Source organism: Bos indicus x Bos taurus, chromosome 12 (genome assembly GCF_003369695.1).
Source record: "Bos indicus x Bos taurus breed Angus x Brahman F1 hybrid chromosome 12, Bos_hybrid_MaternalHap_v2.0, whole genome shotgun sequence".
Lineage (NCBI taxonomy): Eukaryota > Metazoa > Chordata > Mammalia > Artiodactyla > Bovidae > Bos > Bos indicus x Bos taurus.
In genome coordinates, this window is record NC_040087.1 from 37,775,259 (window position 1) to 37,792,115 (window position 16,857).

General features: G+C 38.5%; 1 pseudogene; it reads right to left on the reverse strand.

Annotated features, from left to right (window-relative positions):
* Positions 1 to 425: 425 nt before the first annotated feature.
* The window catches only part of LOC113902105, a 64,576-nt pseudogene continuing 48,144 nt past the window's right edge, over positions 426 to 16,857 (reverse strand).

A 16,857-nucleotide genomic window follows, 5' to 3' on the forward strand; every position in this document is an offset into this window, starting at 1 on the left:
AAAGAGTCCACAACTTATAATCTTGCAATGGTTAGCTGTTACTTAAATTATTGCAGCAGTGATGAACTTTCCCATTGCTTTATGTTAATGAAAATGCTGAGGTATGTAATCCCCCAAATCTTCACCTATTATCCTACCTTCAAAAGAAAACTTCAAGATGGTTATGTATCCTGAAAAGTAGAGACTTGGTGATTTGGAATTCCTGCTCCTTCTCTAAACTTTGAGGATATTGGGTTTCTGATGAGGAATGACTGCTGTGAAGCTCTGCTGCAAGACCTGACTGTGGTCAGCACTTCCAAGCCAAAGTCAGGAATGATACTTCTGCCATCTGCATAGGCTGGCACTTGCCAAGGTTTTATGCTTTGTTCAGAGGAACATGACACACAAAAAAAATGCCTTGAGAATTCACTTTTCCATTTCTATTGTCATATGCACAGTAGAAATCAAGCCAGCAGAGGAAATAGATTGCCTAACAGAAGCCAGAGGGTGACCACCAGGCTAGAGGAATGGGAACAGAGATCCAGGGTATAGTGCTTGAGTCAGGTTAGCAGCTGGAGAACCTGTCTCAAGGGAACAAAGCTCACAGAAGTCCCAACAGAATGGGCATAGCAGATTTACATGGTGAATCCAGCTGTTCATCTGGCTATTGACAGGGAGGATCTGCCCAGCCCAACTAAACAAATATAAAATATCCTGAACCCTAACCTTCAGACTTGTGGAGAACAAGAAACCTGATAGCATCCATGCCCCCAGTCCAGATAACTTGGCTTCTTTTCACACTTTTCCATGACAAAAGCTAATTCCTGAATTAGACAAACTGAATGAGGTCCATATTTTTCAGCACCATAGTTTTTTCAAAGTCTGGTACTTTACAATCTGACCTGCACTGGTATTCACCACTTAAATAAAAACTGAATTTATTACTGAAAGGGCAGTAGTCAGCAATTTTTACTAAACCACCATAATAAGGCAGATCTTCTGCAGGTACTCCAGTGAGTTCATCAAACCACTGGTATTCCTATGGCAGACGTTTCAGAAACTTCTGCAAATTGTACACTGAAACTGCTCTCTGGTCCTGCCTGCAAGTTAATTGCAATAGATTGCTTCTGAGTATGTTACAGTAAGGGTTCAGCATCTGTCTCCCCTGTCACTGCTGGTCAATCCAGAATTTATAGCTCTTCCTGACACTGTCACAGCCCACTCCTCTGTCCTTGTATATTTTCTCAGCTATTCTGTAATTAACTTTATACCAGCCAATATCATCCATTAAAATCAGGGCGATTTGAGAGAGAACCAGATTCTGCATAGGAGAACCAGTCATTACTTGATTTTCTAATAACCACTTTTCCCAATGGTTAAGTTCAGTGTCCATACCACCAAGATTTTCAAGTTCCATTCCCTCCAGAATTTGACAGTTGTTTCTGTGCTTCGTCGACAACACAATGCATTACTAGAAGATAGACAGTGTGAAGAACTCGCTTATTATAGCGAATGTCCCATAATCTCTCCACTTTTGGAACTACTTTATCACTCCATTGATAAAATCCAAAACTATAGATTGGGGGCAAGAGGAGAAGGGGACGACAGAGGATGAGATGGCTGGATGGCATCACTGACTTGATGGACGTGAGTCTCAGTGAACTCCGGGAGTTGGTGATGGACAGGGAGGCCTGGCTTGCTGCGATTCATGGGGTCACAAAGAGTCGGACATGACTGAGCAACTGATTTGATCTGATCTGATAGATAAAAAGTGGGAGACCATCTGCATATTTTGAAGTTAGAGTATTTCCACTTTATCATGGTAGAATAGCCCAGAAGAGAAACCCAGGGCATGAATAATCTCATGTTTCACTATGGACAGCATTCCAAGAAGCACCTGAGGCTGGGTAGAGATCATATTTGGACACAGGTTAGCATACCCTGCTATTGGCCTGTCCATTTTGTGCTTCCTGCTGACAATAGGCTGAATAAGAAATGATGTTCTTATGATGGCACCTCTTAGTGGCCAGAGCACCTACATAAAGAACAAAATCTTCATCCTGGACTCCCTCTTGACTTGGCACATCCACTGCTCCACAGGGGCAACTTATCCCCAGAGTGGACTCTGCATTGCTGGAGGCGCTCCTCAGGCATGATAATGGGTCCATATTTGTATGCTCTGCACATTCTTTAGTACAGCATCTATGGTGATCATTTTCCTTCCATAGATACTGAAATTGGTTTGTTGTGCATTGTCTACTAAGTAATATACTGCCTGCAGGTTTAAGAACCTGAAAAATCTTCTCTAAATAGGAAACAGCTTGTGAGAAAAGTTTGTTCTTTATAAACTGTCATTTCTCAGGAAGCAACTATTCAATACTTTTATAGTCTTACTTGTTAAATGTTAATTAGCATCACTCTTTACAACATGATTTAAGATGGATTATTTATGACCTCAGAATCAGAGGGGCATGGTGCCAGCAGAGAGGAGAACTGTGCAAGAAGACAGGAATAGATGTGGTGATTGCCTAGAGTCCCCCAACAAGAGTAAAATGCCTTGGACCCATAAAGAACCACTCCTGTGCCACCTGCTTGGGGCCCTAACTTGAACCCAAGGAGCTCGCTCTTCTACTCAACTCAGCTGCCATCTTCAGGTCAAGACCAAACAATATTTTTTAATAAAAACATAAGATAGCAAAATGCAAGTAAATTTATGTTAACTAAAAGCATACTCTAAACTTATTCTTGTTGTTGTCGTTCAGTAGCTATGATGCTTGTGACTCTTTGTGACCCCATGGACTGCAACATGCCAAGCTCTGCTGTCCTTCACTATCTCCTGGAATTTGCTCAAGTTCATATTCATTGAGTTGGTGATACTATTTAACCATCTCACCCTCTGCCATCCTCTTATCCTTTGCCATTGATCTTCCCCAGAAGCAGGACTTTTCCAATGACTTGGCTCTTCGCATCAGGTGACCAAAGTATTGATGCTCCAGCTTCAGATTCAGCATCAGTCTTTCCAGTGTATATTCAGGGTTGATTTCCTTTAGGATTTATTGGTTTGATCTTTAAATTGAAGGGATCCTCAAGAATCTTCTCTAGTACAAGTTCAAAAACATCAGTTCTTTGTTGCTCAGCCTTATCTATGGCCCAAATCTCACATCCATATGTAACTACTGGAAAAACCATGGCTTTGACTAGAAGGGAACTTTGTTGGTAAAGTGCTATCTCTGCTTTTTAATGGGATTCTCTGGTGGCTTAGATGGTAAAGTGAGCTTTATTTTCCAAGGAATAAGCATCTTTTATGCAATACCATCAGTAGTGATTTTGCAGCCCAAGAAAATAAAATCTATTACTACTTCCACTTTTTCTTCTATTTGCCATGAAGTGATAGGATCAGATCCCATGATCTTAGTTTTGTTTTGTTTTTTGTTTTTTCTTTTTTTATGTTGAGTTTTAAGCCAACTTTATCACTCTCCTGTTTCACTTTCATCAAAAGGCTCTTTAGTTCCTCCTCACTTTCTCCCATTCAGTTCAGTTCAGTCACTCAGTCGTATCTAACTCTTTGCGACCCCATGAATCGCAGCACGCCAGGCCTCCCTGTCCATCACCATCTCCCAGAGTTCACTCAAACTCATGTGCATCAAGTCGGTGATGCCATCCAGCTATCTCATTTTCTGTCGTCCCCTTTTCTTCCTGCCCCTAATCCCTCCCAGCATCAGGGTCTTTTCCAATGAGTCAACTCTTCACATGAGGTGGCCAAAGTACTGCAGTTTCAGCTTTAGCGTCATTCCTTCCAAAGAAATCCCAGGGCTGATCTCCTTTAGAATGGACTGGTTGGATCTCCTTGCTGTCCAAGGGACTCTCAAGAGTCTTCTCCAACACCACAGTTCAAAAGCATCAATTATTCAACACTCAGCTTTCTTCACAGTCCAACTCTCACATCCATTCATGACCACTGGAAAAACCATAGCCTTAACTAGACCATTAGGATTGCTTCTGGCAATCTTAATTTCAGCCTGTGATTCATCCAGCCCATCGTTTCTCATGATGCACTCTGCATATGTTTGAGATGAGTGTGGGAGAGCTCCAGAAGTTGGTGATGGACAGGGAAGCCTGGCATGCTGGGTTACAAAGAGTTGGACATGACTGAGCAACTGAACTGAACTGAACTCTGCATATAAGTTTAATGAACAGGGTGAAAATATACAGCCTATCTGCTACTGCTGCTGCTAAGTCGCTTCAGTCATGTCCGACTCTGTGTGACCCCACAGACGGCAGCCCATCAGGCTCCCCGTCCCTGGGATTCTCCAGGCAAGAACACTGGAGTGGGTTGCCATTTCCTTCTCCAATGCATGAAAGTGAAAAGTGAAAGTGAATTTGCTCAGTCGTGTCCGACTCTTAGCGACCCCATGGACTGCAGCCTACCAGGCTCCTCTGTCCATGGGATTTTCCAGGCAAGAGTACTGGAGTGGGGTGCCATCACCTTCTCTGATACAGCCTTGATATATTCCTTTCCCAAATTGAACCAGTCTCTTATTCTATGTCCTGTCCTAACTGTTGCTCTTGACCCACAAACAGGCTTCTCAGGAGGCAGATAAAGTGATCTGGTATTCCTGTTTCCTTAATACTTTTCCACAGTTTGTTTTGATCTACACAAAGGCTTCCGTGTAGTCAATGAAACAAAAATAGACGTTTTTATGGAATTCCCTTGCTTTCTCTATGATTCAACAAATGTTGGCAATTTGATCTTTGATTCCTCTGCCTTTTCTAAACCCAACTTGTACATATGTAAGTTCTCATTTAACTTTATTAAATGTAACAATTTTTGGAGACTAACAGCCAGTTCTACTTTCTAGCAATAAAATTAATAATTTACCTCCTTTCTCCAAATTGGCAGAATAAAACAGCACAAAAAATGCTTGAAGCCAACACTGTAACAGAATATTTGCTGCTTTTAAGGTCAGTGCATTGTGCAATCAAGTATTTAAATTCATAAAATTCATTGTTGGAAGAAATTATGTTTTTTTTCTTCACCTCCTTTATATCTTTCATATTTTTCCATGTTTCCAACAATTCCTGTACTGCATGAAGTACTGTAATGTCATGAAGCAAATGCTCTTGATTTTGCTCAGACTGTCATTTTATTAAAATGTTTCCCTAAATATGAGAATGATCCCTACAAAAATAATTTATACAGACATGTTGCTATTCATTCTGAAAAAATGGACAGTAGTTGGTCAGTAGTGTGCTCAATTAATGTTTGTATTACTTAATTATAGAGGACTAATATTAATTTATATTCATTTAGAAATAATTATGTGCACAGCCAAATATAACTATGTATTATATAAAATATATGATGTATTTCATTTTATTAATTCAAGGATTCATGAACCTAACACTCCAGGTTCTATGCAATGTTGTTCTTTAGAGCATCAGACTTTACTTCCATCACCATTCACATCCACATCTGGGCATTGTTTTTACTTTGGCTCTGTCTATTCATTCTTTCTGGAGTTATTTCTCCACTCTTCTCCAAAAACATTGAGTACCTACCGACTTAGGGAGTTCATCTTTCAGTGTCACATCTTTTTGCCTTTTCATACTGTTAATGGGGTTCTCAAGGCAAGCATACTGAAGTGGTTTGCAATTCCAGTCTCCAGTGGACTACATTTTGCCAGAACTCTCCACCATGACCCGTCCATCTTGGGTGGGACCACATGGCATGACTCATAGTTTCATTGAGTTAAACAAGACTGTGGTCCATGTGATCAGTTTTATTAGTGTTATATGATTGTGGTTTTCATTCTGTCTGCCCTCTGATAAGAGGCTTTTGGAAGATTCCTGATGGGAGAGACTGACTGTTGGGGAAACTGGGTCTTGCTCTGATGGGCAGGGCCATACTCAGTTAATCTTTAAACCAATTTTCCGTTGATTCGCGGGGCTGTGTTTCCTCCCTGTTTGACCTGAGACCAAACTATGGTAGTGGTAATGAAGATAATGACAACCTCCTTCCAAAAGTCTTGTTCACACACTGTTGTATTCAGTGTCCCTGCCCCTGCAGCAGGCCACTGTCACCCCATGCCTCCACCAGAGAGCCCTGAACACTCACAGGCAAGTCTGTGTCAGTCTCTTGTGGGGTCACTGCTTATTTCTCCTGGGTCTGGTGCACACAAGGTTTTGTTTGTGCCCTCCAAGAGTCTGTTTCCCTAGTCCTGTGGAAGTTCTGTAGTCAAATTTCACTGGCCTTCAAAATGAAAAATGTGGCGGCCAAATTCCCTGTGGGTTCTCAGATCCTTTGCCAAATACCCAAGTTGAGAAATCTGTTAGGGTCCAGAACTTTTTTATCAGTGCAATAATTTATTTGGTATAATTGTTCTTCAGTTTGTGGGTCATCTGCTCTGTGGTTCTAATGTGGGGTTAATGGCAACCACCTCCAAGAGGAGTTATGCCACATGCTGCATGACCCAGGTCTGATACACCAGAGCCCTTGACCGTATGGCAGGCCACTGCTTCCACAGGAGACACTCACACACTCAGAGGCATATCTGGCTCAGCCTCTATGGGGTCTTTCAGTCCTGATGTGCACAGGTTTTGTTTGAGCTCATCCAAGCATCACTGCTGGGTATGGGGCAATTTACTTCAGATGACCATTATATCTACAACTGTGGACAAGAATCCTGTAGAAGAAAGGGAGTAGCCCTCATTGTCAATAAAAGAGTTTAAAATTCATCATTTGGGTGCAATCTCAAAAACAGCAGAATGATCTTTGTTTATTTCCAAGGCAAACTATTCAATATCACACTAACCCAAGTCTGTGCCCCAAATGACTAATGCAGAAGAAGTTGAACTTCAAGAGCTCTATGAAGACCTGGAAGACCTTCGAGAATTAACATCCAAAAAAGATGTCCTTTTCATTATAGGGGACTGGGATGCAAAAGTAGGAAGTCAAGAGATACCTGGAGTATCAGTCAAATTTGGTTTTGGAGTACAGAATGAAGCAGGGCAAAGGCTACCAGTTTTGCCAAGAGAACACACTGGTCATAGCAAACACCCGCTTCCAACAACACAAGAGTAGACTCTACAAATGGCATCACAAGATGGTCAATACCAAAATAAAATTGATTATATCCTTTGCAGCCAAAAATTGAAAAGCTCTATACAATCAACACCTTATTGCAAATTTCAGACTTAAATTGAAGAAAGAAGGGAAAACCACTAGATCATTCAGGTATGATCTAAATCAAATCCCTTATGATTATATAATGTACGTGACAAATAGACTAAAGGGATTAGATCTGATAGACAGAGTGCCTGAAGAACTATAGATGGAGTTTCATGGCATTGTACAGAAGGCAGTGATCAAAACCATCCCCAAGAAAAAGAAATGCAAAAAGACATAATGATTATCTGAGGAGGCCTTACAAATAGCTGAGAAAAGAAGAGAAGCTAAAGGCAAAGGATAAAAGGAAAGGTATACCCATCTGAATGCAGAGTTCCAAAGAATAGCAAGGAGAGATAAGAAAGCCCTCCTCAATTTTTAATACAAAGAAATAAAGGAAAACAATAGATGGGAAAAACTAGAATTGTCTTCCAAAAAGTTAGAGATACAAAGGAAGCATTTCATGTAAAGACGGGTACATAAAGGATGGAAATGATATGAATGTAAAAAAAGCAGGAGATATTAAGAAGAGGTGGCAAGAATACACAGAAGAACTATACAGAAAAGATCTTCAGGACCAAGATAACCACGATGGTGTGATCACTCACATAGAACTTGACATCCTGGAATGCAAAGTCAAGTGGGCTTCAGGAAGCATCAGGAACAACAAACTAGTGGAGGTGTTGGAATTCCAGTTGAGCTATTTCAAATCCTAAAAGATGATGCTGTGAAAGTGCTGCACTCAATATGCCAGCAATTTGGAAAACTCAGCTGTGGCCACAGGACTGGAAAAGGTAGGTTTTCATTCCAATCCCAAAGAAAGGCAATGCCAAAGAATGTTCAAACGACCACACACTTCACTCATCTCACACACTAGCAAAGTAATGCTCAAAATTCTCCAAGTGAGGCTTCAACATTCCATGAACTGAGAATTTCAACATTTTCAAGCTGGATTTAAAAAGGCAGAGAAATCAGAGATCACATTACTAACATCCGTTGGATCATCAAAAAAGCAAGAAAGTTCTAGAAAAATAAAAACCTACTTTTGATTTATTGACTACACCAAAGCCTTTGACTGTGTGGATCACAACAAACTGTGGAAAATTCTTTGAGAGATGGGAACACCACACAACCTTACCCATCTCCTGAGAAATATGTATGCTGGTCAACAAATAAAAGTTAGAACCAGACATGGAACAATGGACTGTTTCCAAATTGGGAAAGGCATACATCAAGGTGTATATTGTCACGCTGTTTATTTATCTTATATGTAGAGTACATCCTGTAAAATGATGGGCTGGATGAAACACAAGCTGGAATCAAGATTGCTGGAAGAAATATCAATAATCTTATATATTCAGATGACACCAACCTTATGGCAGAAAGCAAAGAAGAATTAAATATCCTCTTGATGAAAGTGAAAGAGGAGAGTGAAAATGTTGGCTTAAAACTCCACATTCAGAAAACTAAGATAATGGCATCCAGTCCCATCATTTCATGGCAATTAGATTGGGAAACAATGGAAACTGAGAGACTTTATTTTCTAGACTCCAAAATCACTGCAGATGATGACTGCAACCTTGAAATTCAAAAACACTTGCTCCTTTGAAGAAAAGCTATGACAAACCTACACAGCATGTTAAAAAGCAGAAACATTACTTTGCCAACAAAGGTCCTAGTCAAAGCTATATTTTTTCCAGTAGTCATGTATGGATGTGTTAGTAGGACTATAAAGAAAACTGAGAGCCAAATAGTTGATACTTCTGAACTGTGGTGTTGGAGAGCACTGTTGAGAGTCCTTTGGATTCCAAGGAGATCAAACCAGTCAATCCTAAAGGAAATCAGTCCTTAATATTCATTGAAAAGGCTGATTCTGAAGCTGAAGCTCCAGTCCTTTGGCCACCTTATGGGAAGAACTGATTCATCATACCCTGATGCTGGGAAAGATTGAAGACAGGAGAAGGGGACAACAGAGGATGAGATGTTTGGATTCCATCACTGACTTGATTGATGTGAGTTTGAGTAAGCTCTGGGAATTTGCAAGGACGGGGAAGCCTGGAGTGCTGCATTCCATGGGATCACAAGGAGTCAAACACGACTGAGCAAGTGAAATAAATAAAGATGGACTTACATTAAAACCTTAATCTTTAACCTCTGAATTGATTAGAAGATTTGAGTGATATTTTAATTAGCATATTTTAAATTCAGTTCAGTTCAGTTCAGTCGCTCAGTCATTTCTGACCCTTTGCAACCCCATGAATTGCAGCATGCCAGGCATTCCTGTCCATCACCAACTTCCAGAGTTCACTAAAACTGACGTCCATTGAGTCGGTGATGCCATCCAGCCATCTCATCCTCTGTCGTCCCTTTCTCCTCCTGTCCCCAATCCATCCCAGCAACAAAATATTTTCTAATGAGTCAACTCTTTGCATGAGGTGGCCAAAGTACTGGAGCTTCAGCTTTAGCATCATTCCTTTCAAAGAACACCCAGGACTGATCTCCTTTAGAATGGACTGGTTGGATCTCCTTTCAGTCCAAGGGACTCTCAAGAGTCTTCTCCAACACCACAGTTCAAAAGCATCAATTCTTTGGCGCTCAGCTGTCTTCACAGTCCAACTCTCACATCCATACATGACTACTGGAAAAACCATAGCCTTGACTAGACGGACTTTGTTGGCAAAGTAATGTCTCTGCTTTTGAATATGCTATCTAGGTTGGTCATAACTTTCCTTCCAAGGAGTAAGAGTCTTTTAATTTCATGGCTGGAATCACCACCTGCAGTGATTTTGGAGCCCCCAAAAATAAAGTCTGACACTGTTTCCACTGTTTCCTCATCTATTTCCCATGAAGTGATGGGACCAGATGCCATGATCTTCATTTTCTGAATGTTGAGCTTGAAGCCAAGTTTTTCATTCTCCTCTTTCACTTTCATCAAGAGGCTTTTTAGTTCCTCTTCACTTTCTGCCATAAGGGTGATGTTATTGATATTTCTCCTGGCAATCTTGATTCCAGCTTGTGCTTCTTCCAGCCCAGTGTTTCTCATGATGTACTCTGCATATAAGTTAAATAAGCAGGGTGACAATATACAGTCTTGACATACTCCTTTTCCTATTTGGAACCAGTCTGTTGTTCCATGTCCAGTTCTAACTGTTGTCTCCTGACCTGCATACAGACTTATCAAGAGGCAGGTCAGGTTGTCTGGTATTCCCATTTCTTGAAGAATTTTCCAGTTTATTGTGATCCACACAGTCAAAGGCTTTGGCATAGTCAATAAAGCAGAAATAGATGTTTTTCTGGAACTCTCTTGCTTTTTCCATGATCCAGCGGATGGTGGCAATTTGATCTCTGGTTCCTCTGCCTTTTCTAAACCAGCTTGAACATCTGGAAGATCACTGTTCATGTATTGCTGAAGCCTGGCTTGGAGAATTTTGAGCATTACTTTACTAGCGTGTGAGATGAGTGCAATTGTGAAGTAGTTTGAGCATTCTTTGGCATTTCCTTTCTTTGGGATTAGAATGAAAACTGACCTTTTCCAGTCCTGTGGCCACTGCTGAGTTTTCCAAATTTGCTGGTATATTTATGCTTCTTAATGTAATTGTTCATTTTGCAATTTATGCCACCTTTCACCAATTTCTAGCAAAATTTACTTTGCTAAATAATAAGAGCTTGTTTATAATTTAGATGTGATTTTACTTCACAAAAAATTAAGAAACCTCAATTAAATAAGTGAAGAGACCAAAGGGAAAAACTCTTATACCCTGCAAAGATAGCAGAACCCCACAGGAAGAAAAAAGACTCCTGTTTTTTCTTGGCAATGACCCAACCAATGAAAAACTTGGACTTTTATTAAATAGTCTTCCCAACTTCATTTTCTCCACCATAAAGAGTTCTCACTTCCTTTCTTTGCTGGGAGTTTGCTCAAGGCTCACTATGGTTGCAGACCTTGAACTGCAATTCTCTACTGATTTTGTGTAAGTCAATTTTTGCAGGAGAAATAATTGGTAGTCCATTTATTTTTAGGCCAACAATTTAAAGTGGCAGTAATGAACAGGAAAAGGAATGGTTTGTAAGAGGAAAGCTTGGTAGACGTCCTGACTGTGGACACAAGGAGAGTGACAGATGGTTGACAGGAATGCATTGTGTCTGTAAGGTCCATGTTGATGCCAATCATAGAATGATTCATTGAAAATTGAGGAAGGAACTTTGGCCACCATTGACTCTAGTTTTTCTCATTCTTTTGCTGTAATAATTGATTTTCTGTGTATTTTTTGTTTGTTTGTTTTCAGAATTGTCCTAAAATGAAAGATTAAAGTGAGAAGAGTCACAGTTAATCAGGTAAGTAATTACAATAAAAGAATTATAATGATAAGATTATGATAATGAAAACAATCTATCAATTCAATTTTCTAATGTATAATTATAGGAAAGAAGAGGCTTATGCTTATTCATTTTAGAAACTATCTTGGTCTATCTAAGAAAGGAAATCTTTCTCTATGCACAGAAATTTAGAAGGGAGCTTTCTATCATCTCCTCTATAAAGGAGTGGCTATTTTCAGAGTTTGACATCCACTGGGTCAAGACTTATTAGAGGTCTAGTGGGGTCACTTTATTAGATGTCAATTATAATTTAAAACACTTCATTCCTCTCTTTCATTCTTCTTTCTTCAAGGATTAATGGAAACCAGGATGTTTCATTTCCAAAAGTGATATGCTCTCTCTTCAGTCTTCTCTCAATCAGGAATAGGTATAGGTTATTTCCCAAGTTATGAGCTAGGCAATCAAGACCAGGTAGGAATTAAGCATATAGGACAAAGCATTAATTTCCCTCTTTACTACCAAGGCTAGTGAGGGAATCAAGCCCACAGCTTCATCCTAACAATATGGTAACAGATTTGAAACTTGTTCTAAGGATTCAGTTATCTTGCTGTTTTGCTTCTGTAGACACAGCAGAGCATGTGAATCTCACACCGAAGATTTGCATAATATCATGAAAACATACATCATATTCTCTAATATATCTAGCTATGTACATGTACATTTTTCTATACACTAGAAGTCAAAGAAGAGAAGGAATAAACATACCCAAAAAATACTAGCAAATGTCATTACTAAGTAGCTATGATTTCATTCCCACATTATGATAAGCCTGTTAGATACATTGTCTCATTTAATCCACTCAACATTTCTGAATCAGCCTCTATATTTACCCTTATTTATTGAATAAGATTATAGAACATCAACATGGTTAAGTAATTCACTAAAATCTTGACAGGTGGCAAATGGCAATGCCAAGACTTCAAAACAGTCATTCTGATTCTAGAACTTGTGTTCTCGCACTATACTAAACACAGGCCAGTGCTTTTGGCTCAGTGACTCTGAGAAAGCAGCTGCTAAGTGAAGATCTTAGAAGTTTATCACTGTGATTCAGGAGATAACTGCTGTTCCTTCCGTTGTTTTCTTGTTGGCAAGTGGAGCCATGGACACCGGTACAGATTTGAAAATATTTGCTTTTGATCATGACTATTATCTCCATGGGTGAGGTGGGCTGTGACTATGGACAGTAAGGTTGTAGATAACAAACATGACTTGGGCATAGGTGGGTGTCCAGATTGGTCAGGAGGCATCAGAGGCACAGATAATCCTTGACTAAAAGAGAAGGCTAACAGATTGCTTCCTTACATCCCAGGCAGCAGGGTTTCTCCTGTCTTAACTTTAGGTCCTGGCAACCCAGACTGGTTTCCCTGGATACAGGAGCTTCCCTGCTTAGAGGGATTGAATTATCAAGTGTTTCTGAATTTATTCAGATAAACTCAAAAAATAAAATGCTGTCTGAAAAATATGAAAGTTTCTATTTTTAAGAAAGTGAGCACATAGATTTTTAGTACATTATATATGACTGTGTCTAGTTTTATTTTATAGTGATCTTAAATTCAATCTTAGTTTGTAGTAGAAATATCCACATTCTAGGAACACCTCTTTTGTCTATGAAAAATAGTGTTTGAAATATATTGTTTAGCAAATCATTTTATGATATTGCTATATCAGAAATTATCTAAAAATATCAATAGATTCTATTTATTTATCTTTCTAAAGAAAGAACACAAATATAGAACTTGAGCAGTTACAATTCTTATTTTCAGACTATCAACATAGAAATCATGTAATTTCATTTATTTTTCTGTTATTCACAAAACATAGAACATTGTCTTGCATATAAGCTTTTTTCAGTATTCTTTGAGATAAAGTTGATTTCTCCTATTTCTGAGTATGCAGTGTAAAGAGTAAATCAAATATCATTTCTGCCATTCTAACTTAAGTATTACTCAGTAATTCTACAGTTTTTGGTTAAATTGACTGGCCCATATATCAAAATTATTATCATTTTGGAAAGAGAAAGATACTTTATTTAGACTACACTCTAAACTGAAAATTCCTAGTCAGGAAATTCTGAAAGTGGAGAAATCATAAAGGAAGTATAAGAGCCAGAAAAATGATTGTGGTCATAAATTGGGACTCTAAGGCAAGAGATTTCCCCCCAAAGCAGTGACCAAAATGCATGGGAAGCATAAGTTTGATTTGATTTGCTGCAGGAACTTCTTAGGGAATCTAATCTGTTGAACCTAAATGGGGTGAGGGGAAGACAGGTGAGTAGTATCAACAGAAACTTCTAGGAAATGACAAGATTTGGGTGTTGACAATGCTATTTCTTAATAGTAATTTTTTAGGAGAAATTCAACAGACCTCAACTTGTTGGAACGTGGGCTAAATAGAGCAGTTAATGTTATCATGACTTCAGACACTAGATTGGTTCAGGGAGAGTTTGATTCTCAGTAAGGAAAATGGAAAATAATTTTGAAATTTACAGGAATAGATGTTAGGATAGTGCAGCTGGATGGATATCTAAGCCCTCCTGCTTCTAACTCAGGCATAACAAATATAGGACATCTGTGGTATTTCTGCTGTGGGTGGACCTGACAAATGTCACATAAGTTAGTTGACCATCTGGGATATAATACAGAAGTGTTTCAAAACTTAAATGATCTCTACTGTATGAAATGGCATGTCAACCTCACATAGAGACTGCATCTGCTACTCAGGGACAGTAAGCATGTGTCTAATATGAAAAAAAAAAAAAAAAAAAAAGGTCTTAGGAAACCACATCACATATCTCAATATCTTTTCCTTTGCCCATACCTTTTATTTTACAGATCTTTGAGCTTAGGAGTAAAGCTTAATATTCTAAAAAATTCCCTATTTTCTGAAATTCTGATTTGACAATTTAATGTTTTATGCCAGCTCAATATAACATATTGCAACTAACTAAAATAAGACCTTGTGGTCATTTCCACAATGGGTCATAATCAGCTTTTTCATTTCCTTATAATCACCTCATATCTTATTTTCACCTTTGTCTCCAATTTCATTGATGGAACAGATATATTCCCTTGATTCTATTTCTGTCATGACAGGAAAGATATATTACATTAAATCTTGCATATTACCAAGCAGTTATGATTTGAAAATGAGTTATACAATATGAAAATTGCAGTCACTTCCTTTTATTATTTGAAACTAGTGTGTATGTCTAATGACAAGTACAAACATAAGAAAATATCTAACTATATAGAAAATTCAAGATAGATTTTTTTCCTACTTTCCATTTCACCATTTTCATGCTCAGTAACACCCTATTTTTTGTTCTTGGGGTGTACTGACCATTTTGCAGAACTTCTTATGGCTGTGTTCTCTCCATCCACAGGATGTAGAATTTTCCATCAGTAATGTGTATGTCTCACTTCTTATCCTATTTCATTTCTCAGACTTTGTTTGAGCATCATTGCACATAGAAAGCCTTCTTGAACAACCCACATTAATTTTGAGAATAATTTATTCCTGTTATGTACTCTTACAAAATCAGTTGACTCACATGACACTTTTATTTGTTAACTCATTTATTCAGCCTATATTTATTGAGTATTTTGTATGTACTACATACTGTGTTAGTCACTGATAGTAAACCACTGGAAATATTCAGCACAATAATTTTATGAGTATTTTAATGTTATTTGATCAATACTTGATGTTCTTATTACATTATTACTTTTTAATTTTTATCTATTCATTTATTTTTGTCTGTGCTGGATCCTCACTGAACCAGGCTTCATTCTAGTTGCAGTACGTGGGGGCTATTCTTCATTGCAATGTGCAGGCTTCTCATTGTTATGGCTTCTCTTATTGCAGAGCACAGGCTCTAGGGCACAGTAGTTTCAATCGTGGCATGAAGGGCTCAACAGTTGTGGTTTCCAGGCTCTAGAACACAGGCTCAACACCTGTGGCTCACGGAATTAATTTTTCAACAGTATGGGGAGCCTTCTCAGACCCAGTATTGAACTTGTGTCTCATGTATTGGCAGGCAGATTCTTTGCCACTGAGACATGAAAATGAAAGTCATTCAGTTGTGTCTGACTCTTGGGGACCCCATGGACTATACAGTCCCTGGAATTCTCCAGGCCAGAATGTTGGAGTGGGTAGCCATTCCCCTCTCCATGGAATTTTTCCAACCCAGGGATCAAACCCAGGTCTCCTCCATTGCAGATGGATTCTTCACCAGCTAAGCCACCAGGGAATCCCCCATTATACTGTTAGTTAAGAAGAACTGGATTTTTATTTAAGAGCAAAGGATTGAATCAGATTTGGTATCCTTGTTCTTCAACACTAAGTTCATATGTTTAACAAAATAATGTATTCATTTGATTAAATAAATCTTAAATAATGGGAATTTTCAACTAGTCAAATTAATTGTCTCTGTTTAGTTTTAATAAAACCATCAAACTTTTTTTTATCAAAAAATAAATAACCCATCAAATTTTTTTTTTTTCCTTTTGGACAACTTGAAGATGACCATCTACCTTAATATTTCTCTAATTTATTTGAACAAAGTAGCTTAATCAAGAAATCACAAGATAATCTACTCTCCTTCCTTCTCAGATTGCAAAATTTATAGAGTAAAAGAAGATCACATTCAACCTACAGGAGGCAGGATAAACAATAGTAATTAGAGGAGAAATCAATGCAATTAAGAATTATAAATCAATTTAAAAATCATAGAAAAAATGGTTCTCTAAAAAGATCTGTAAAATTGTAAGCCTCTATACTGACTAACCAAGATGAGAGAAGACATAATTATTACTATAAGAAGTTAAAGTGTTCTATCACTACACTTCACATGGACAAAAACAGTAAAGGAGTATTATCAACAATGTTATGTTCACATGTTTGAAATGGAACAATTTTTTTTGAAAGACACAATCCAATAAAACATAAAAGAAAAAAATTGTGGTTGCTCAGTTGTGTCCACTTCTTTGTGACCACTTGGACTGCAGCATGCCAAAGACATGCCATGTCCTTCACTGTCTCCTGGAGTTTTCTCAAACTCATGTCCATTGAATTGGTGATGCCATCCAACCATATCTTGGTTTGTTCCATGTTTTGGTAATTATGAATAAAGTGGCTATAAATATCTCTGTGTCCCCTCATCACAGGGCAGACACATGTGCTCCAGGACAGCCTTGGGAGCACACCTCTGTGGGGTACACACACATAAAGTTGAGACTGAAAACAAAACTGAGCCCCAGAGGAAATAAGGAATAAAAATATTTCTCTTTGCAGATGGTCAAATTCACACCCTCAAATTTGGCTTTGTAGACTCAGTG